We start from the raw sequence: 22,959 nt of genomic DNA on the forward strand, positions 1-22,959 counted from the left end.
TAAGCCTTTTCTACCAGGGCCACCAGCTGAAGAGCCCCCAGGCCCCCATTGCCCCTTCTTTCCTCCTGCCTCCTTCCCCCCTCCCCTTGGCCCTAGCTTGAACCAGCCTCTTCCAGAAGGTAAGGTGATTGCAATCATTTAGAAGTCTGGAGGTTTCCCTTGAGCTGGTGTTGGCATTGTCCTAGGTGGGGTAGTCTACCATATCAGCTCTGGGATCTTGGGAATTTCCTTGACCTGTGTCAGCCTCTATTTCTTATCAATCAGATTGTGGTAATAAAAGAGCCCTCATAGAGTGGTTATGAGAAATGGAAAGGGTATAAAACTCATTTAGCAGGCCTTGGTTTTATTAACTTCTTTTTTAAAATATGTTTTATTGATTTTTTACAGAGAAGAAGGGAGAGAGATAGAGAGCTAGAAACATCATTGAGAGAGAAACATGGATCAGCTGCCTCCTGCACACCTGCAACTGGGGATGTGCCCACAACTAAGGCACATGCCCTTGACCGGAATTGAACCTGGGACCCTTGAGTTTGCAGGCCGACACTCTATCCACTGAGCCACACCAGATAGGGCTTATTAACTTCTTTAGGCCAAGAGTTTTGGGGAGCAGAGACAATAATCACCTTTTATTTTTGGAGTCCCCTATTTTGTGTGTTCACTAGAAATTTGTTTACATGTGAATGTTCCTGCCTGGTCCTCGCCTCTCCAAGTGGCTGGGGTGGGGCCAGGCCAGCCAGCAGCCAGCCCCCTCAGACAAAGACCGCAGCCCCTAGTCCCCCATCCCTACTTCATCCTCAACCACTCCTGGGAGAAAGCCAGCTGCCTGAGTACTGCTCCATCTACTTGTGCATATTCATTTATACAGTAGCATTCTCTGCCTGTACATTTAGGTGGCCACATCTACTGGGATTATAGATACCAATTGTCCTTGGTATATATTAGGCCCTGTCCTACGCACTTTCCATAGTCATATTCTCCACTTGAGAGGCTGATACAGTGCCTAGCTGGTTAATGTCAAATTGAGATTAGAACTGTCAACATAAGAAACATGCAAATCTACAGGGAATTTTTGTGAGTTTATTTGAACCAAACTATTGACAATTGCCAGGAAGCACAATCTCAAGGGATTGAGAAAATGCTCCAGAGAATGGCAGTTTTGCACCTTATTAAAACATGTGCATGCACACACACACACAGACACACACACGTTACAGAATTCAACAGTCGAGTAGAAGATTCCAAGAATCAAATCAATAATTTGTCATATGAGAAAGCAAAAAACACCAAATCAGAAGAGCAAAAAGAACAAAAGAGGAGAAGAAGAAGAAGAAGAAGAAGAAGAAGAAGAAGAAGAAGAAGAAGAAGAAGAAGAAGAAGAAGAAGAAGAAGAAGGAGAAGGAGAAGAAGAAGAAGGAGAAGAAGAAGAAGAAGAAATAGTGTAAGGAGCCTCTTGGACAATTTCAAACATACCAACATTCCAATTATGGGGGTACCAGAGGGGACAACAGAAAGCAAAATATTGAAAACTTATTTGAAGAAATAATAATAGAAAACTTCCCCCACCTGGTGAAAGAAATAGACTTACAAGTCCAGGAAGTACAGAGTTCCAAACAAGAAGAACCCAAAGAGGACCACACCAAGACAGATCATAATTAAAATGCCAAGGGTTAAAGACAGAGAATCTTAAAAAAATAAAATAAAAAAATAAAACAAACAAACAAAAAAACAAACAAAAAAACAGAAAACAAGAGAAAAGAAGTTACCTACAAGGGAGCACTCATACGACTGTCAGCTGATTCCTCAACAGAGACTTTGAGGGCCAGAAGGGAGTGGCAAGAAATATTCAAAGTGATGAATAGTAAGGACCTACAACCAAGATTACTCTACCCAGCAAAGCTCTCATTTATAATTGAGGGTCAGATAAAGAGCTTCACAGATAAGAAAAAGGTAAATGAGTTAATCACCACCAAACCAGTATGATATTAAATGTTGAAGGGTATTATTGAAGAAGAAGAAGGAGGAGGAGGAGAGGAGGAGGAGGAGGAGGAGGAGGAGGAGGAGGAGGAGGAGAAGGAGAAGGAGAAGGAGAAGGAGAAGGAGAAGGAGAAGGAGAAGGAGAAGGAGAAGGAGAAGGAGAAGGAGAAGGAGAAGGAGAAGGAGAAGGAGAAGGAGAAGGAGAAGGAGAAGGAGAAGGAGAAGGAGAAGGAGAAGGAGAAGGAGAAGGAGAAGGAGAAGGAGAAGGAGAAGGAGGGGAGGAGGAGGGGGGGAGGAGGAGGGGGGGGAGGGAAAACAAAAAATATGAATGATAAAATGGCAATAAATACATATCTACCCACAATTGAATCTAAAATTCAAAATAAATGAACAAGAAATCCAATGAACAAAATAAACTGGTGAATAAAACAATTAGGGGTGTGGAAGCATGGAACAAAATCTAAGAGGGAAAGGGGGAAAGAGAACAAGAGATTAACCAAAAATCTTACCTATGGACACAGACATTAGGGTGGTGAAGGCCTGGGATGGGGCAGGAACCTGGTGGAGGAGGACAAGGGAGGGGGGGACTGGGACATTTGTAATACTCTCAAAAACATATTAAAAAACAAAACAAAACAAAAAACCTTATCCTAAGGGAGGATTAATGGGGTAGCCAAGGAGGAAAATTATTAGACTAGGGATTGGTCCTTTCTTTCATTTCCAGTGCCTCCCCTGGGTACCCTGGGATGAAATCACTTAAATTCAGTCTAAACTTTTCAGATTTCTTATTGAAAGAAAGTGCAGAGAGTCCTAATGTACAATAATGATATATTTTTCTTACCTGAGGTGGTTAATTACTGATCAGATTACTGGTTCTTTATGGATGAAAGACATAAGATTTGTAGAGTAATAGGAAGATATGTTGAGATTTCTAGCCTTCATACCAGATTAACACAGCTCAGTTGCCCACTTATGAGGATATAGCAGTGACCTAACAATGGCTCCCAATGTTCTAACATATTTATAGCAACCACTGCCTGGTCCATAGCAACCAAACTCACATCTCCCTACCTTGTATGATGTACAGCTGATTATTAAATGAATTTTTAGTCATCTTTTTTTTTTTAGTTTAAAAAGTATTGACAGAGAATTTACAACATGCCAGTACTCATTTAGGCACTTTATACATATTAATACATTCAATCCTTATTACAAAAAGTAGGGGCTATCATTCCTACTTTTATAAGATGAGGTTCACAGCAAACATTTCTATGAGTAGAAAGAGTACACTCTAAAATAACAAAGTATAGTAGAGTGAATTTTAAAATGAGAAAGAGAGATGAGGTTCAAGGTAATCTGGCTAATAAGTGGTAAATCAGAATTGAAACTCAGGTGGTCTGGCTTCAGAGTCCATATATATTAGGTTAAGGGTCTTACTGTCTATGTAAGTTGAGAAGACCTCGGATATCAGAGAAACTGCCCTGCTCTGGACCTTTTCATCTCTTCTAGTAAAATCTATTTTTTTCAATGAACTTTTTAAAAAGTACGTTGACATACAATATTATATTACCATATTTTCAGGCGTATAAGACGACCCCCTAATTTTACAGTTAAAACATAGGTTTAGGCCTATATTCGCTGTATAAGACTAAGCTCCACTTCCGAGGCAACACCAGTTCTTTTTTTAATAGACCACCTCTCTGACTCTGGCCAATCTGAGCAGGCTTTTTACTAGAACACAGTGTAGCTTCGGGTACAGAACGTGTATAATTTGCATGCATAAAAAGCCTGCTTGGATTGGCTGAGTTAGAGAGGTGGTCTATTAAAAAAAGAACTGGTGTTGCCTCGGAAGTGAGGAGTAGTCTTATACAGTGAATGAATATAGGCCTAAACCTATGTTTTTACTATAAAATTAGGGAGTCGTCTTATACGCTGGAAAATACGGTAGTTTCAGGTGTACAACATTGTGATTTGACATTTATATACCTTAGTAGAGGCCCAGTGCACGAAATTTGTGCATGGGGGTAGGGAGGATCCCCTCAGCCCAGCCTGCACCCTATCCAACCCAGGACCCCTTGTAGGATGCCCAGCTGCTGGTTTACGCCCAATCCTGGGAATCAGGTCAAAACCGGCAGTAGGACATCCCTCTCACAATCTGGGACCACTGGCTCCTAACTGCTCACCTGCCTGCCCACCTGATCACCCCTAACTGCCCCCCAAATGACCTGGTCACCCCCAACTGTCCCCCTTTGCCAGCATGGACACCCCTCACTGGCCCGCCCTGTCAGCCTGGTCACCCCATCCAGCCTGCTGTTCGTTCATTTGGTCGCCCCTCTCTAACACCCCTACTGGCCTGGTTGCCCCATGTGGCCTGCTGCTCAGTCATTTGGTCATCCCTCACTTCCCCTCCCACTGGCCTAGTCACCCCCAATTGCCCCCTGCAGGCCTGGTCACCCCTTGAAGCCTGCTGTTCAGTCATTTGGTCACCCCTCACTAACACCCCTGCCGGCCTAGCTGCCCCACACAGCCTGTTCATCATCCATTTGCTTGTTTTGGATGTGATGGTCACTTAGCCTTTCATATATATAGATGATGTGATCACCACAATAAGACTAGTAACCACCTGTCACTATAAAAAAGTTATTTAGTGAACTTTAAAAAAATAAACTTTATTTTAAATGGTTTTAGATATACAGAAAAATTACAAAGATACTACAGAGAGTTCTCATATTCCCTGAACACAGTCTTTCCTATTGTTTTGTTGTTGTTAATCCTCATCTGAGGATATTTTTCCATTAATTTTTAGAAAGAATGGAAGGGAGGGAGGGAGGGAAGGAGGGAGGAAGGGAGAGAAGAAGGGGGGGGGGAGAGAGAGAGAGAGAGAGAGAGAGAGAGAGAGAGAGAGAGAGAGCGAGAGAGGGAGAGAGAGAGAGAGATATTGATGTGAGAGACATTCAGTGATTGGTTGCCTACTGCATGCACCCCTATCAGGGACAGGGATTGAGCCTGTAACCAGGGTATGTGTCTAGGCCCCACCCCCTATTCTTAATACCTTACACTAGTATGGCACATTTGTTACAATGAGTGAACTGATGTTGATATGTGATTATTTACTAAAATTCATGCTTTATTCACATTTTCTTAGTTTTTACTTAATGTCATTTTTCTTTCCAAATATCCCATTTAGGATACCACAGTACATTTACTTGTCAAGTGTCCTTAACTTACTCTTGGTTGTGACAGTTGTGCAGCCTTTGATGACTTAGACAGGAGCACTGGTCAATTTTGTAGAATGTCCTCACTTGGTGTTTGTTTGGTATTATTCTCAATATTACACTGGATTTATGTGTTTTGGGGAGGAAAACTACAGGGGTAAAGGCTCTTCTCATCACATCATATCATGAGTAATGCTATCAATATGGCTTATTGCTGATGATGTTGACCTTGATCACTTGACTGAGGTGGTATTTATCAGGTATTTCCACAGTGGAGTTACTTTATTCTCCTTTTCATGCTCTATATTTTGGAAGAAAATTACTATGTGCAGCCTACACTTAAAATGGTGAATTATGCTCTACCTTCTTGAGGGTGGAGTATCTACATAAATTATTTTGAATTATTATATGGGAAGTTTATCTAGTCTCAACCCTCTGTTTATTAAATCATTTATTAATACAGTATGGGCTAATAGGTATTCATTTTATACACTGAGTTATAATCCAATACTACTTTATTTACTTGCTCAATTTGTTCCAGCTTTTGTATTGGGAGTTCTTTCTTTCTTTTTTTAAAAATATAATTTATTGATTTTTTGCAGAGAGGAAGAGAGAGAGATTGAGAGTTAGAAACATGGATGAGAGAGAATCATCCATCAGCTGCCTCTTGCACACCCCCTACTGAGGATGTGCCCGCAACCAAGGTACATGCCCTTGACCGGAATCAAACCTGGGACCTTTCAGTCTGCAGGCCGATGCTCTATCCACTGAGCCAAATCGGTTTCGGCTGTATTGGGAGTTCTTTCAACTGACTTCTCTATCCCTTTAACATATATCCAGTGTTGTGGTTTTTTTTTTTTTTTTTTAGAACATCCTCTCTTGCTAGCACTGTGAGAGGCTTCAGGCTCATTTTCTGTATTCTGTGCGTAGTCTTAGAATCAGCCATTTCTCTACGGAGCCCTGGATCCTTTCATTAGAGAATGGTCTTAGAAACTGACATGTGGGTACTAGATATGCTCATTGCTACTGGAGTCACATTGCCTCTAGGCCCTCTCAGATGACAGAGCAAGGAAATATATGTAGGTTTACTAGCGTGGGTGTGTACACATATCTATAAACATTTATGTGACCATGTTTATCTATATTGAACTAGACATGAGATCATACTGATGTTTTCAACTCTGACCTATCACAGTGTGTATCATTCTAACCTTCTCCCTTTGCTTGGCTGTAACCTCCCATTACAACAATGAAAAACCTGGCTTCTACCATCCACAATCTATTTACTTGATTGCTTAATTCCAATATACATGTATAACAGTATCAGAATTGTTAACTCATATACCCCCTGTGGGAAGCCACTTGATCAGCTAGAGCACATGTGTCAAACACAAGGCCCGCGGGCCAAATCCGTCCCGCCAGGCCTTGCAATGTGGCCCGCACCGCGCTGTCATCACTGCACTCCGCTGCGTTTCCATCACAATGACAGTTCATGACTGTTCAGTAAACCATTCGGCCCGCGATTTAGGCTGGATTTTAGATTTTGGCCCCTTCTCTGATTGAGTTTGACACCCCTAAGCTAGAGTATAGTTCCATATACAGTTCCTTTTACCTTTAATGTTACAGACTCCACTTATTTCCAAAATTACTTTGGTCATCACACTTATACTACCCCCTTCAATGAACTTGTTTCATACATTTTTAATGCACATCCTGTGATAATTTTATGTGTAACTTAAGTGGACCATGAAATGACCAGATATTTCATCAAAATAATTTTGGGTGTTTCTGTGAGGGTGAGTTAGGATGACAGTAACATTTAAATAGATTGTCTAAAGACAATTGTGTTCCCTAATATGTAGACCTTATACATTCAATTGAGGGCTTGAATAAAACAAGAAGGTTGACCCTCTCCTGAGAAAAATCGGATTCTCTATGCCTAATTGCATTCAAAATGGGACAGTGGCTTTTTTCCTGACTTCAAACTCACACTAAAATAGTGGTTCTTCCTGGATTTTGAGCCTGCTACTTTCAGACTGGAACTATACCAATCAGCTCTCCTAGATCTATAGTTTGTATATTAATTTTACAGATCTTGGAACTTACCAGACTCCAAAATTTCACGAACCAATACCTTATAATAAATATATACATACAGAAAGATATACAACAAATAAAGAGGAAGGAATACAAACACAACACTATAGAATGTTATCAGCATACAAGAGAAGAGAATAAGAGAACAAAAAGGAACAGAAAAGAACTACAAAAATAAAAAAAACACAATAAAATGGAAATAACTACATACTTATCAGTAATTACTTTAAATGTAAGTGGATTAAATGTTTCAATCAAAGGACATAGGGTGGCTGAATGGATAAGAAAATATGACCTATACACATGCTGCCTAAAAGAACCCATTACAGGTAGAAAAGCACACACAGACTAAAAGTAAAGGGATGGAAAAAGATGATTTGTACAAATGGAAATGAAAAAAGCAAAATAGACTTTAAAACAAAGGCCAGGAATCCAAGATGGTAGCAGTAGGTGGAAGCTATACTCAACTCCTCCCAGGATCAAACTGTAATTGCAAATAAGTTATAGAACAGTCATCCTGGATAACTATCTAAAGACTAGTTTAAGAGAGTCTTATAACCAAGGAATTTCAGAAGAAGCCACATAGAGACTGGTTAGAAGGGCAGACACAAAACACGCTGGCCCTGTTCCTACAGGCAGTGGCTGAGATTCCAGAAGAATTATTTGTACAGATTATCATTTTCTATTAGCTGTGGGATATCCCCCTGAGAAGCATAGGATCTCAAGCGAAAGCCAGGCTTCCAAGCCCAGAGCACCAGAGCCATGAAGGAGTACCCACATAGCATCGGGCTGTGAAAAATGGGGTTTCTATCTGTTGGAGAGAAGCAGGAGTCCACTAGATACACAGGAACCCTCTTAAAGGGTCAACACACAAAATTTTGTTCATAGCCACTAACCCTGGGCTCTAGCACAGGGAGGACTGAGCAGACTGGAGTCACATAAGGAGAGACTGGGGTTTGTAGTTCTGGGGAGAGAGCTGAAGGATCCCTATGCTGATCACTCTTCCATATTGCAGATGCCATCTTTCTTGGGTGGAGAACTACATTCTGTGTAGTATGATCCTGGGGGAAATTAATAGTCCCACTCTTTGGACCCCATTTGCCCCACACTGTAGAGAAACACCTTGCTAAGGAGACAGCTGCCTTGATCAGGTTGTACAGGTTTGGACAGACTCAGGGGGAGTCAGTAATTGAGTTGAGTTTTGGGGCTGGGGTCATTCCCCAATCATTACGTAAACTGGACTGGCTCTTATTCCTCACTGGAGACCTGTCAGAACCACCCTTAGGGCACCAGAGGACCTACCTGCCCAACTCCTAATGGCTCTGCCTGACCAAGGTGAGGCAAAAATTCAGGACAGACTGAGTTGTGTGGCTCTGGGGTAGGAAACACAACCCTTCACCTTCCCCAAAGCCTGACAAGCATCTCCCACTCTTTGGACAACTACTCACCCCTACTTGGTAACACACTGTAAACCTACTTACTGCAACTTGAGTACTGCCAGAGGCTCTTTCAGTACTAAGCCTAACAGGAGCTGGTGTCTGATATTGGCCTGCACCAGAGTTTCCTCCAAGACATCTCAAACCTGTGGCCAGATTCAGACAACATCAGAGTAGGATCCAATAAGCTTCACAATCAGCATATCCAAAGGGAGATCTAGGTAGGGACCAAAACCTATTGAGGCTAATTTGGCTTCATGTGGTCAGGACATACACATTAGCTCACACACCATGGTCAGGATTGATCTACACAGTCAGCATGCAAGAGGGTCGATCCCAGGCATGAATGGGCCAAGAGCAATCACAACTTAAGTACAACAGGAAGGCCCACATAATCCACACAAGGGACATTCCTTGAGTATTCAACTCACTTGATCAAAGAGACTGTACCACTAGATCCCACAGGACACCTATATCATAAGGCCACCACAGAAAGAGTAGGAGTCATGGCAGATCTATCTAATACATAGAAATAAACAAAAAGGGAATAAAATAGGGAGACAAAGAAACAAGCCCCAAATGAAATAACAAGAGAACTCTTCAGAATAAGAGCTAAATTAAACGGAGGCAAGCAATTTATCAGATATAGAGTTCAAAGTAATGGTTATAATGTTGGTCAACAGCATGAAAGAGGACATAGAAATAATAACAAAAGGATTAATCAGAAATGAAGAATAATATATATGAAATGAAGAATTCACTGGAAGGAATAAGCAGTAGGTTGGAAGGAGCAGAGGACTAAATCAATGATTTGGAATACAATGTAGAAAAAAAAAAACACATGCCCAATCAGAGCGACTAAAAGAAAAATTAGTTTAAAAGAAGAAGTATAATTTAAGGGACCATTGGAACAACATAAAGTGCAACAACAGAAGGAGAAAAGAGAGAGCAAGGGATTTAGATTCTATTTGAAGAAATAATGACTGAAAACTTACCTAACTTGATGAAGGGAAAAAACCACACACAAGTTTAGGAAGCATAGAGAGTCCCAAACAAGATGAACCCAAAGAGGCCTACACAAAGACACATCATAATTTAAATGGCAAAGATAAAAGACAAAAGGGAATCTTAAAAGCAGCAAGAGAAAAGCAATTCGTGACCTAAAAGGGAGCTCCCATAATACTATCAGTTGCCTTTCCAACAGAAATATTTCAAGCCAAAAGGGATTGGCATGAAATATTCAAAGTAATGAAAAGCAAGGATATAAAATCAAGACTACTCAATCCAGCAAGGCTATCATTCAAAATAGAATATGAAATAGAGAGCTTCCAAGACAAAATATGCTAAAGTAGCTTATTACCACAAAATCAGCACTGCAAGAAATGTTAAAGGGACTGCTATAAGAAGAAGAAACTAAGAGAGAGGAACATAGGCATAAAGAATTAAAATGACAATAATTAAGTGCCTATCATTAATCACTTTACTAGTAAATGTAAATGGCTTAAATGCTCCAATCAAAAGACATAGGGCATCTGAATGGATACGAAAGCAAGACATATATATGCTGACCATAGCACAATTCATATTAAAATACCAATGGAATATTTTAGAGGTCTAGAACAAATACTCCAAAAGTTTATATGTAACCACAAAATAACCCAATCAGCCACAGCAACCTTGAGAATGAACAAGTAGAAGGGATCACAATACTGGATATCAAATTATACCACAAAGCTATTGTAAATAAAACAACCTCGTACTGGCACAAGAATAGGCATATAGATCAACAGAATAGATCAGAGAACCCAGAAATTGACCCAAGCCACTACGCTCAATATTTGCCAAAGGACACAAGAGCATACAATGGAGTCAAGACAGTCTTTCAAAAAAAGGTGCTGGAAAAATTGGATATATATATATATATATATACACACACACACACACACATACATATACCAACAACTTATACTGTACATAAGAATAAATAAAAATGGATAAATTACTTAAATATAAGTTGTGAAATCATAAAAATCCTAGAAGAAACCATAGATAGCAAAATCTCAGACATCTCTTGTAGCAATATGTTTGCTGATATATCTCTGGGAGCCTGGGAGCGAGGGAAACAAAGGAAAAAATAAGCAAATGCGACTACATAAAAATAAAATCTTCACAGCAAAAGAATCCATCAACAAAATGAAAAGGGAGCCAAAACCTGTTTGGCTCAGTGGATAGAGCATCAGCCTACAGACTAAAAGGTCCCAGGTTCGATTCCAGTCAAGGGCATGTACCTTGGTTGCGGGCACATCCCCAGTAGGGGGTGTGCAGGCGGCAGCTGATTGATGTTTCTAATTCTCTATCTCTCTCTCTTCCTCTCTGTAAAAAATCAATAAAATATTTTTTTTAAATGAAAAGGGAGCCCACTTTATGGGAGTACATATTTAGCAATGATACACCTGATAAGGGGTTAATTTGCAAAATATATAAAGAATTCATACAACTTAACAAAAGGAAGACAAACAATACAATTTAAAAATGGGCAAAGGACTTAAATAGATACTTCTCCAAAGTGGACATATAGATGGCCAAGAGACATGAAAAAAATGATCAAAGTCACTAATCATCAGAGAGATGCAAATTAAAAAGACAATGAGGTATCAACTCACATCTGTCAGAATGGCTACCATCAATAACTCAATAAACAAGTGTTGGCGAGGATGTGGAGAAAAAGGAACCCTAATAAACTGATGGTGGGAATGCAGATTGGTACAACCACTATAGAAAAGTGTGGAGTTGCCTTAAAAAATTTAAAAGTGGAACTGCCCCTTGACCCAGTGATCCCACTTCTAGGAATATCCTAATAAAGAGGGAATATGCAAATTGACCGTCACACCATACAAAATGGCTGTGCCCACAGTGGAGGCAGGGATTCTGTAACACAAGATGGCTGCTCCTACAGCAGAGGCGGGTATCCCATAACACAAGATGGTTGTGCCCACAGCAGAGGCCAAGTTGCCGTAACAAGCCTTAACCAGCAATAATCAGGTATCTGAGGCTGCATGTTGCTAGGCTGGGACAGAAGACCTGAGGCTGTGCCCCCAGCCTGGTGGGGTTTGACAGGGGACCTCAGGTGGCATCTCCCACCCTGGTGCTGGGCCAGGGGACCTCAGGCCATGCCCCCACCTCAGTGCCCGGCAGGGAGACCTCAGGCCATGCCCCCTGCCCTGGCACCAGGCCAGGGAACCAGAGGCCATGCCCCATGCCATGTGGGGCTTGATGGGAGACCTCAGGCAGTGCCCCCTGCCCCTGCCTGTGGGGGATGACAGGAGCTTGACAGGGGACCTCAGGCCATGCCCCTTAGCCTGGGCCAGAGGACCACAGGCCGCATCCCCTCCCCCCCCAACATTGGGATAGGTGACCTGAGGCCAGGCACCCAACCCAGCAGGGCTTGACGGGGGTGGAGCCAGCTGGGTCTGAATCTAGTCCAATGGGGTGGGGTTGCCTGGGTCTGGGTCTCGCGTGATTTCGAGGCACACATGGGTGGTCATGGACTTGACTCTGGTTCCCATGGAATGCCCAGATTCTGTCAGGAGGGAGATTTTCATATACATTTTACTAATTTTCTTTCATCTCTGACACTTCTATTATAGAGAAAGGGCAAATAGCAATATTAAAATATTTCCTACAATTAATTCCTTTTTCTTTTTTTTATTGTTTATAGTATTACAAATAGTAGTACTTATGTCTCCTTTTTTCCCCATTGACCTTCCCCCAGTCTCCCTTACATACCAGCACATGCCTTCACTTCACCCTACCCCCAGTGACTTGTGTCCATTGGTTATGATTCTATGCATGTATACAAGTCCTTTGGTTAATCTCTTACCATCCCCGCAATACTCCCCAGCCTTCTGGCTATAATTTGACAGTCTGTTCAATGCTTCTCTGCCTCTGTATCTATTGTTTTGTTCATCAGGTTATAATGCTATTTATTATCCATAAATGAGTGAGATCATGTGGCATTTTTCTTTCACTGACTGGCTTATTTCACTTAGCATAATGCTCTCTAGTACCATCCAGGCTGCTGAAAATGGTAAGAATTACTTCTTCTTCTTCTTTTTTTTTTTTTTTTTATAGCACCATAGTATTCCATTGTGTAGATGTGCCATAGTTTTCTAATCCACTCATCTGCTGATGGACATTTAAGCTGTTTCTTAAATGTGAATTAATTGTGAATTAATTGTGCTGCTATGAACATAGGAGTGCATATATCCTTTCTGATTGGTGTTTCTGTTTTCTTGGGATATATTTCTTGAAGTGGTATTACTTGGTCAAATGGAAGTTCCATTTTTTAATTTTTTTGAGGAAACTCCATGTTGTTCTCCACAGTGGCTCCATCAGTCTGCATTCCCACCAGCAGTGCATGAGGATTCCTTTCGTTCTGCATCCTCTCCAGCACTTGTCATTTGTTGATTTGTTGATGGTAGCCATTCTGACAGTTGTGAGGTTGTACCTCATTGTCGTTTTGATTTGCATCTCTCAGATGATTGCTGACTTTAAGCATGTTTTTATCTGTCTCTTGGCTTTCTGAATGTCCTCTTTAGAAAAGTGCCTATTTAGGTCTTTTGCCCATTTGTTAATTGGATTATATTCCTTTTGTTAAGTTGTATAAGTTCGCTGTAAATGTTGGAGATTAAACCCTTATCGGAGATAACATTGGCAAATACGTTCTCCCATGCAGTGGGCTTTCTTGTTGTTTTGTTGATGGTTTCTCTTGTTGTGCAGAAGCTTTTTATTTTGATGTAGTGCAATTTGTTTATTTTCCCCTTAGTCTCTCTTGCCCTAGTATCTGTGTCTATAAAGATATTGCTATGACATATGCCTGCAATTTTGCTGTCTATGGAGTCTGTAAGATTTTTATGGTTTCCCGTCTTATATTCAAGTCCTTTAGACATTTTGAGTTTGTTTTTGAGTATGGTGTTAAGTTGATGATTTAGTTTCATTTTTTGCATATATCTGACCAAATTTCCCGGTACCATTTATTAAAGACACTGTTTTGACTCCATTGTAGGCTCTTGCCCCCTTTGTCAAAAATTAATTGAGTATAATGGCTTGGGTCCATTTCTGGATCCTCTACTCTTTTCCATTGGTCTATATGACTGTTCTCGTGATGGTACCAAGCAGTTTTGAGAACTGTTGCTTGGTAATATAACTTGACATCTGGTATTGTGATCCCTCCAACTTTGTTGTTCTTTCTCAGGATACCTGTGGATATTCAGGGTCTTTTTTTTTTGTTTTGTTCCAGATGAATTTTTGGAGAGCTTGTTGAAATATGCCATTGGTATTTTAATGGGTATTGCATTGAATCTATAGATTGCGTTAGGTAGTATGGACATTTTAATGATGTTGATTCTACCAATCCATGAACATGGTATGTTCTTACATTTGTTTATGTATTCCTCTATCTATTTTTTCAATGTCCTGTACTTTTCCAAGTACATGTCTTTTATGTCCTTGGGTAAGTTTATTCCTAGGTAACTTAAGTTTTTTGGTGCAATGGTAAATGGGATTTTTTTTTCCATTTCTCTTTCTGTGAGTTCATTATTGGTGTATAAAAAGGCCATAGATTTCTGGGCATTAATTTTGTATCCTTCTACATTGCCAAATTCATTTATTAGGACTAGTAGCTTTTTGATGGAGTCTTTGGGGTTTTCTATGTATAGTATCTTGTCATCTGCGAATAAGGATATTTTTACTTCTTCTTTTCCAATTTGGATGCCTTTTATTTCTTCTTCTTGTCTGATACCTATGGCTAGTACTTCTAATACTATGTCGAACAGGAGTGGTGAAAGTGAGCATCCTTGTCTGATTCCTGTTCTTAGGGGAAATGGTTTTAGTTTTTGCCCATTGAGTATGATGTTGGCTGTAGGTTTGTCATATAGGACTCTTATTATGTTGAGGTATGATTGCTCTATTCTCACTTTGCTGAGTTTTTATCAAGAAAGTGTGTTTGATTTTGTCAAATGCTTTTCTGCATCAATTGATATGATTATGTGATTTTTATCTCTCAGTTTGTTTATGTGATGTATCTCATTTATTGATTTGCAGATATTGTACCATCCTTGCATCCCAAGTATAAATACCACTTGGTCATGATCTTTCTTATGTATTGCTGAATCTGATTTGCTAAAATTTTGTTGAGGATTTTAGCATCTTTGTTCATCAAGGATATTGGCCTATAGTCCTCTTTTTTGAGGTGTCTTTATCTGGTTTTGGTATTAGGGAGATGCTGGCTTCATAGATTGAGCTTGGAAGTGTTCCTTCCTCTTGAATTTTTTGGAATAGTCTGAGGAAGATAGGTTTTAGTTTTTCCTTGAATGTTTGCTAAAACTCCCCTGTGAAGCTGGCTGGCCACAGGCTTTTGTTTGCTGAAAGCTTTTTGATGATTGCTTCAATTTCTTCCATAGTTATTGGCATATTGAGCTGTTTAGATTCTTCCTGATTGATTTTGGGCAGGCTGTATTTTTCTAGGAATATGTCCATTTCATCTACGTTGTCCAGTTCGTTTGAATAGAGTTGTTTATAGTATTCTTTAACAATTCTTTGTATTCCTGTGGGGTCTGTTGTTATTTCTCCTCTTTCATTTCTGATTTTATTTATTTGGGTCTTGTCTCTTTGCCTCTTGGTGAGCCTGTCTCTTGGTTCATCAATCTTTTTTATCCTTTCAAAGAACCAGCTTTCGGTTTTGTTGATATTTTTTTTGACTCTGTGTTGTTTATCTTTGCTATGATCTTTATTACCGCATTTTCCAGCATATAAAACGACCCCCTAATTTTACAGTTAAAACATAGGTTTAGGCCTATATTCGCTGTATAAGACTACCCCCCACTTCCGAGGCAACACCAGTTCTTTTTTTAATAGATCGCCTCTCTGACTCTGGCCAATCTGAGCAGGCTTTTTACTAGAACACAGTGTCATCTTATATGCCGGAAAATACGGTATTTCCTTCCTTCTGCCAACTATGGGCTTTTCTTGTTTCTCTCTTTCTAACTCTTTGAGTTGTAGGGTTAAGTAATTTATTACCATTGTTTCCTGTTTTTTTTGCAGTAGGCTTGTAGAGCTATAAATCTCTCTCTCAAGACTGCTTTTGCTGTGATCCATAGATTTTGGATTGTTGTTTTTTTCATTGTCGTTTGTTGCCATGATGTTTTTTATTTCTTCTTTGATCTCTCTGGTAACCCAGTCATTGTTTAATAGCATGCTATTTAGTCTCCAGGTGTTTAATTTTTTTAATTGTTTTTATTGTAGTTGATTTCCAGTTTTATTCCATTGTGATATGAGAAGATGCTTGATATTATTTCTATCTCCTTGAATTTGAAGAGATTTTCCCTGTCACCCAATATATGGTCTATCTTTGAAAATGATTCATGTGCACTTGAGAAGAATATATTTTATGGCTTTGGGGTAAAATGTTCTGAAGATATCAATTCATTCCATCTGGTCTAGTGAGTCATTTAGGATTGATGTTTCTTTGCTAATTTTTTGTTTAGAGGATTTTTCCAATGGTGACAGTGGGGTATTAAAGTTCCCTACTGTGACTCTATGCTGTCAATATCTCCTTTGATATCCTCCAGAAGTGTTTTTTTTGTTTGTTTGTTTTGTTTTTTAATGTATTTGGGTGCTCTTGTATTGGGTGCATATATGTTTACCAGAGTTATTTCTTCTTATTGTATTTCTACCTTTAGTATTATAAAGTGGATCTCCTTAGGTCTTGTTATGTCCTTCACTTTGAGATCTAATTTTTCAGATAGAAGTATTGCTATCCCAGATTTTTTTTTTTTTTCATTTCCATTCGCCTGGAAAATCTTTTTCCATCCCTTCACACTCAACCTGTGTGAGTCCTTTTTTCTGATGTGCATTTCTGGTAGACAGCAGATATATAGGTCAGTTTTCTTATCCAATCCGTTATCCTATGTCTTTTGATTGGGGCATTTAATCCATTTACATTTGAAGTTATTATTGATAGGTACTTTTTTATCACCATTTTCAGTCTTTACCCCGGTGTTCCTTCTTCGCTTTTATTTCTTCTTTTTATAGCAGACCCTTTATCATTTCTGGCATTGCTGGTTTGGTGGTAATTAACTCCCTTAGTCATTTTTTGTTTCTGAAGCTTCTGATTTCCCCCTCAATTTTGATTGATAGCCTTGCTGGGTACAGTATTCTTGGATTCAGACCCTTCCTTTGCATGACTTTGTGTATTTCATTCCATTCCCTTCTGGTCTGATGTGTTTCTGTTGAGAAATCAGTCACTAGTCTGATGGGTTATCCTTTGTAGGTAACTTTCTCTCTCTCTCTGGCTGCTTTTAATATTCTTACTTTGTTGTTGGTGTTTGCCATTTTTATTATAATGTGTCAGTCTTTTAGGGTTCGTTTTGTTTGGGACTCTGTGAGCTTCTTGGATTTGTGTGAGTTTTTTCTTCCCTATATCAAAGAATTTTTCTGCCATTATTTCTTCAGACAGGTTTCCTATTTCTTGCTTAGTTTCCTTTCCTTCTGGAACTCTTATTATGCAGATGTTGTTTTGTTTATTTTTGTCCCAAAGTACCCTTAGCTCTCCTCCTGTTTTTTATTTATTTATTTTTTTACTAGATGCTGCTCTGCTTGGGTATTTTTTCTACCTTGTCTTCTAGTTCACTGATGCAGTCCTCTGCTTTTTATAGTCTAATTTTGATGCTTTCTATTGAGTTCTATATAGCAGCGATCTCATTTTACATTTTTTCTTGGTTCTTCTTCATTTCCTCTTGGTTCTTACACATATTGTTGAATTTGTCTTCAATTCTTTTCAGTGACCTTATGACCATTTCTTTGAATTCCTTTTCTGACATATTGCTTGCCTCCATTTGGTTTACTTCCTTTTCTGGTGATGCCTGCTTTTCTTTCATATGAGAGCTGTTTCTCCCCATGATCTCTGATCTCTGGTTATCTGATTCTCTCTCTGCTACATTCATTTAAAAGCACAAAATACAACACAACAAGCACAATGCACAAGGCACGGAACACCAATGTATTCACTATACTAATAACCTCAAATACAGGTGGCTACCAGAGAAAAAAGAATTAGGGGATAAAAAATAAAGGACTGCAGAAATGATGTTGAGAAAAGTGAAAAAGGTAAGAGAGAAAAGAAAAAGAATAAAAAGGGGACGGAACTATTTGTATGGGGAGAAAAATCCAATAGATTGACCACTAATCCCCAAAAATGCAAACAACAAACATTTAGAGATAAATGCAAGCTACAAACAACAATAACAAGTGATGAGAGGAAAAACAGATGCAAAAAAACAACAACAAATGAAAACAAGAACAGAAGAGTAATAATCTCACCAATAAGCAGAACAACAACCAATCTAATAATCAAGCAAAGAACAACAATAGGACAGAAAGAAAGCAAGACAAAACAAAACAAAACAAAACACAAAACCCTAGAACAAAAACCCAAAAACAGAACAACAACAAAAACAATAACCACAACAAAAAACAGACAAACAAAAAAAGGGCAGAGAGAGAAAAAAAGATTTTGATATTGAAGAAAGAGAAGAGAGAGGTGAGTATGGACTTAGAGCAGGGGATTGGGAATTAGATATATAAATAGGGTGAATTTTTAACTGGGCATAAAAAGAAGGAATAAGGAAAATCTAAAGCTGGAATAGGATAAGAGAAAGAGGACAGCAAAAGGGGGAAAGTGAGGAAGAGAGTATTGGCATAAAGGTAAAGTTGAGATAGAGTAAAATGATGCTAAAAATAAAAATAAAATAAAATGTAAAACACTAATCCCAAAATAAAATAAAATAAAGAGAAGATAAAATAACACTTTTAAAAATGTAAAATAATAGTTGTAATAATATTGATTAAAAATAAAAATATAATAATTAAAAAGGAAATCAAGTGAGGAAAAAATGATTTAAAATTTATTTTCTTAAGTAAAAGATGGAAAAAAAAAGTGCAGTAGTGAAGGTCATTCACTTCCTCTACAGTTCTGATTGGTAAGCCTGTATCCTGTCTGATAGTCAGGACAGTATTAAAGTTCCCTCATTCATCTACTTTTCTGGGTTTTAAACCACAGTCCTGATTTTCAAGCAGGCAGTATTTCTTTGTTTCTTAGACTCCATTTTGTGTTTACACAAGAGTCAATTTGTGATTCAACCCCCAGGCATCAGTGTTTCTGCATTGACCTCCAGGACTATAAGTCCTATCTAGACAGTATTTATTATTTATTTATTTATTTATTAAATTATTATCTGTGTACATATTTATAACATTGCCCCCCCATCCCATACATACCCTTTCTCGCCAGAGTTTTGTGTCCATTGGTTGTACTTATATGCATGTATACAAGTCCTTCGGTTGATCTCTTATCTCCCCCAGATCTCCCTACCCTCCATGCTGTAATTTGACAGTCTGCTTGTTGCTTTACTGCACTTGGGTCAAACACAAGGCCCGAGGGCCAAATCCGTCCCGCCAGGCCATGCAATGTGGCCCGCACCGCGCTGTCATCACTATGACAGTTTATGACTGTTCAGTAAACCATTCGGCCCGCGATTTAGGCTGGATTTTAGATTTTGGCCCCTTCTCTGATTGAGTTCGACACCCCTACTTTACTGTCTTTATATCTGACTTTGGGTTCATCAGTTTATAATGTTCTTTAATATCCATAAATGAATGAGGTCATGTGGTATTTCTCTTTCATTGACTGGCTTATTTCACTCAGCATGATATTCTCCAATTCCATCCAGGTTGCTGCAAATGATGAGAATTCCTTCTTTTTTATGGCAGCATAGTATTCCATTGTGTAGATGTACCATGGTTTTTTTGATCCAATCATCTGCTGACGGGCACCTAGGCTGTTTCCAGATTCTAGCTATTGTACATTGTGCTGCTATGAGCACAGGGGTGCATATATCCTTTCTGATTGGTGCTTCTAGTTTCTTGGGATATATTCCTAGGAGTGGGATTACTGGGTCAAATGGGAGTTCCATTTTCAGTTTTTTGAGGAAACTCCACACTGTTCTCCACAGTGGTTGCACCAGTTTGCATTCCCACCAGCAGTGCACAAGGGTTCTTTTTCTCAGCAACCTTGTCAACACTTGTCGTTTGTTGATTTGTTGATGTTGGCTATTCTGACAGGTGTGAGATGGTACCGCATTGTTGTTTTGATTTGCATCTCTCGATAATTAGTGACTTTGAGCATGTTTTCATGTGCCTCTTAGCCTTCCTTCTGTCTTCTTTTGAAAATATTCTATTATGTCCATTGCCCATTTTTTAATCGGATCATTCATCTTCCTTTTATTTAGTTGTATAAGCTGTCTGTAGATATTGGAGATTAAACCTTTATCAGCGATAACATTTGCAAATATGTTCTCCCATACAGTGGGCTTTCTTGTTGCTTTGTTGATGGTTTCTTTTGCTGTAAAAAAGCTTTTTATTTTGATGTAGTCCCATTTGTTTTTTTTTTTTTTAGCTTCCATTGCCCTAGGGGCAGTATCAGTGAAGAAGTTCTTTTGGCATATGTCTGAGATTTTGCTGCCTGTGGATGCCTCTAGTATTTTTATGGTTTTCTGTCTTATGTTTAAGTCCTGTATCCATTTTGAGTTTATTTTTGTATATGGTGTAAGTTGGTGATCTAGTTTCATTCTTTTGCATGTATCTGTCCAATTTTCCCAACACCATTTATTGAAGAGACTTTCTTGACTCCATTGTATATTTGTGCCTCTTTTGTCAAATATTAACCGAGCATAGTGATTTGGGTTGATATCTGGATTCTCAATTCTATCCCATGGATCTATATGTCTGTTCTTGTGCCAGTACCAGGCTGTTTTGAGAACAGTGGCTTTGTAATGCAGCTTGAAGTCTGGTATTGAGATCCCTCCTACTTTACTCTTCTTTCTCAGGATTGCTGTGGCTATTAGGGGTCTTTTATTGTTCCAAATGAACTTTTGGAGAGTTCTTTCTAGGTCAGTAAAATATGCCATTGGTATTTTAATGGGGAATGCATTGAACCTATATATTGCTTTAGGAAGTATGGACATTTTGATGATGTTGATTCTACCAATCCATGAACATGGTATGTTCTTCCATCTGTTTACATCTTCCTCTATCTCTTTTTTTCAGTGTTGTGTAGTTTTCCGCATATAGTTCCTTTACTTCATTAGTTAAGTTTATTCCTAGGTATCTTAATTTTTCTGGTGCAATTTTAAATGGAATTGCTTTTTTAGTCTCTGTTTCTATAAGTTCGCTGTTGGTGTATAGAAATGCCATAGATTTCTTGGCATTAATTTTGTATCCTGCTACATCGCCAAATTCATTTATTACGTCAATTAGTTTAATGGAGTCTTTGGGGTTTTTTATGTACAATATCATGTCATCTGCAAATAAGGATAACTTTACTTCTTCTTTTCCAATTTGGATGCCTTTTATTTCCTCACATTGTCTAATTGTGATGGTTAGTACTTCCAGTACTATGTCAAAGAGGAGTGGCGAAAGTGGGCATCCCTTTCTTGTTCCTGTTCTTAGAGGGAATAGTTTTAGTTTTTTCCCACTGAGTATGATGTTGGCTGTGGGTTTATCATATATAGCTTTTATTATATTGAGGTATGATCCTTGTACTCCCACCTTGTTGAGAGTTTTTATCAGGAAAGGGTGTTGGGTTTTATCAAATGCTTTTTTTGCATCAATTGATATGACTATATGATTTTTATCTTTCAATTTGTTTATGTGATGTATCACGTTTATTGATTTGTGGATATTGTACCATCCTTGCATTCCTGGGATAAATCCTACTTGGTCATGGTGTATGATCTTTGTGATGCTCTGCTGGAGCCGATTTGCTAGAATTTTGTTGAGAATTTTGGCATCTATGTTCTTGATGGTATTGGCCTGTAATTCTCTTTCATTGAGTTGTCTTTATCTGGTTTTGGTATTAGGGTGATGCTGGCTTCATAGAAGGAGTTTGGAAGTGTTCCTTCCTCTTGAACTTTTTGGAATAGTCTGAGGAGGATAGGTTTTAGTTCTTCCTTGAATGTTTGGTAAAACTCTCCTGTGAAGTCATCTGGCCCTGGGCTTTTGTTTGCTGGAAGCTTTTTGATGACTGTTCCCAATTCACTGCTCTATTGATATTTTTAGATTCTTCCTGATTTTTGGAAGATTGTATTTTTCTAGGAATATGTCCATTTCCTCCAGGTTGTTCAGTTTGTTGGAATAGAGTTGTTTGTAGTATTTTGTAACAATCCTTTGTATTTCGGCGGGGACTGTTGTTATTTCACCTCTTTTGTTTCTGATTTTGTTTATTTGAATTCTCTCTCTTTGTTTCTTGGTTAGCCTGGCTAGAGGTTCATCTATCTTGTTTATCCTTTCAAAGAACCAGCTCTTGGTTTTGTTGATCTTATGTATTGTTTCTTTGGTCTCTATGTCATTTATCTCCACTCTGATTTTTGTTATTTCCTTTCTTCTGCTTACACTGGGCTTTTCTTGTTGCTCTTTTTCTAACTCTTTGACTTGTAGAGTTAGATAATTTGTTACCATTTTTTCTTGTTTTTTGCAATAGGCTTGTAAGGATATGAACTTCCCTCTCAAAACTGCTTTTGCTGTGTCCCATAGATTTTGGATAGTTGTGTTTTCATTGTCATTTGTTTCCAGGATGTTTTTAATTTTTTCCTTGATTTCTCTGGTAACCCAGTCCTTGTTTAATAGCATGCTGTTTAGTCTCCATGTTTTTGATTTCTTTGGATTACTTTTATTGTAGTTAATTTCCAGTTTTATGCCACTATGATCTGAGAATATGCTTGATATGGTTTCTATCTTCTTGAATTTGAAGAGACTTTGCCTATATCCCAAAATGTGGTCTATCTTTGAGAATGTCCCATGTGTGCTTGAGAAGAATACATATTCTGTAGCTTTGGGATGGAATGTTCTGAAGATGTCAGTTAATTCCATCTGGTCTAGCGAGTCATTTAGGATTGATATTTCTTTGCTGATTTTTTGTTTAGATGATTTGTCAAAGGGTGACAGTAGGGTATTAAAATTTCCTACTATGATTGTATTGCTATTAATCTCTCCCTTAATGTCCTCCAGCAGTTTTTTTTTTTATGTATTTGGCTGCTCCCACATTGGGTGCATATATATTTACCAGGGTTATTTCTTCTTGTTGGATTGCTCCCTTTAGTATTATGAAGTGGCCTTCATTATAT

Source organism: Pipistrellus kuhlii, unplaced genomic scaffold (genome assembly GCF_014108245.1).
Source record: "Pipistrellus kuhlii isolate mPipKuh1 unplaced genomic scaffold, mPipKuh1.p scaffold_m20_p_16, whole genome shotgun sequence".
Taxonomy (NCBI): domain Eukaryota; kingdom Metazoa; phylum Chordata; class Mammalia; order Chiroptera; family Vespertilionidae; genus Pipistrellus; species Pipistrellus kuhlii.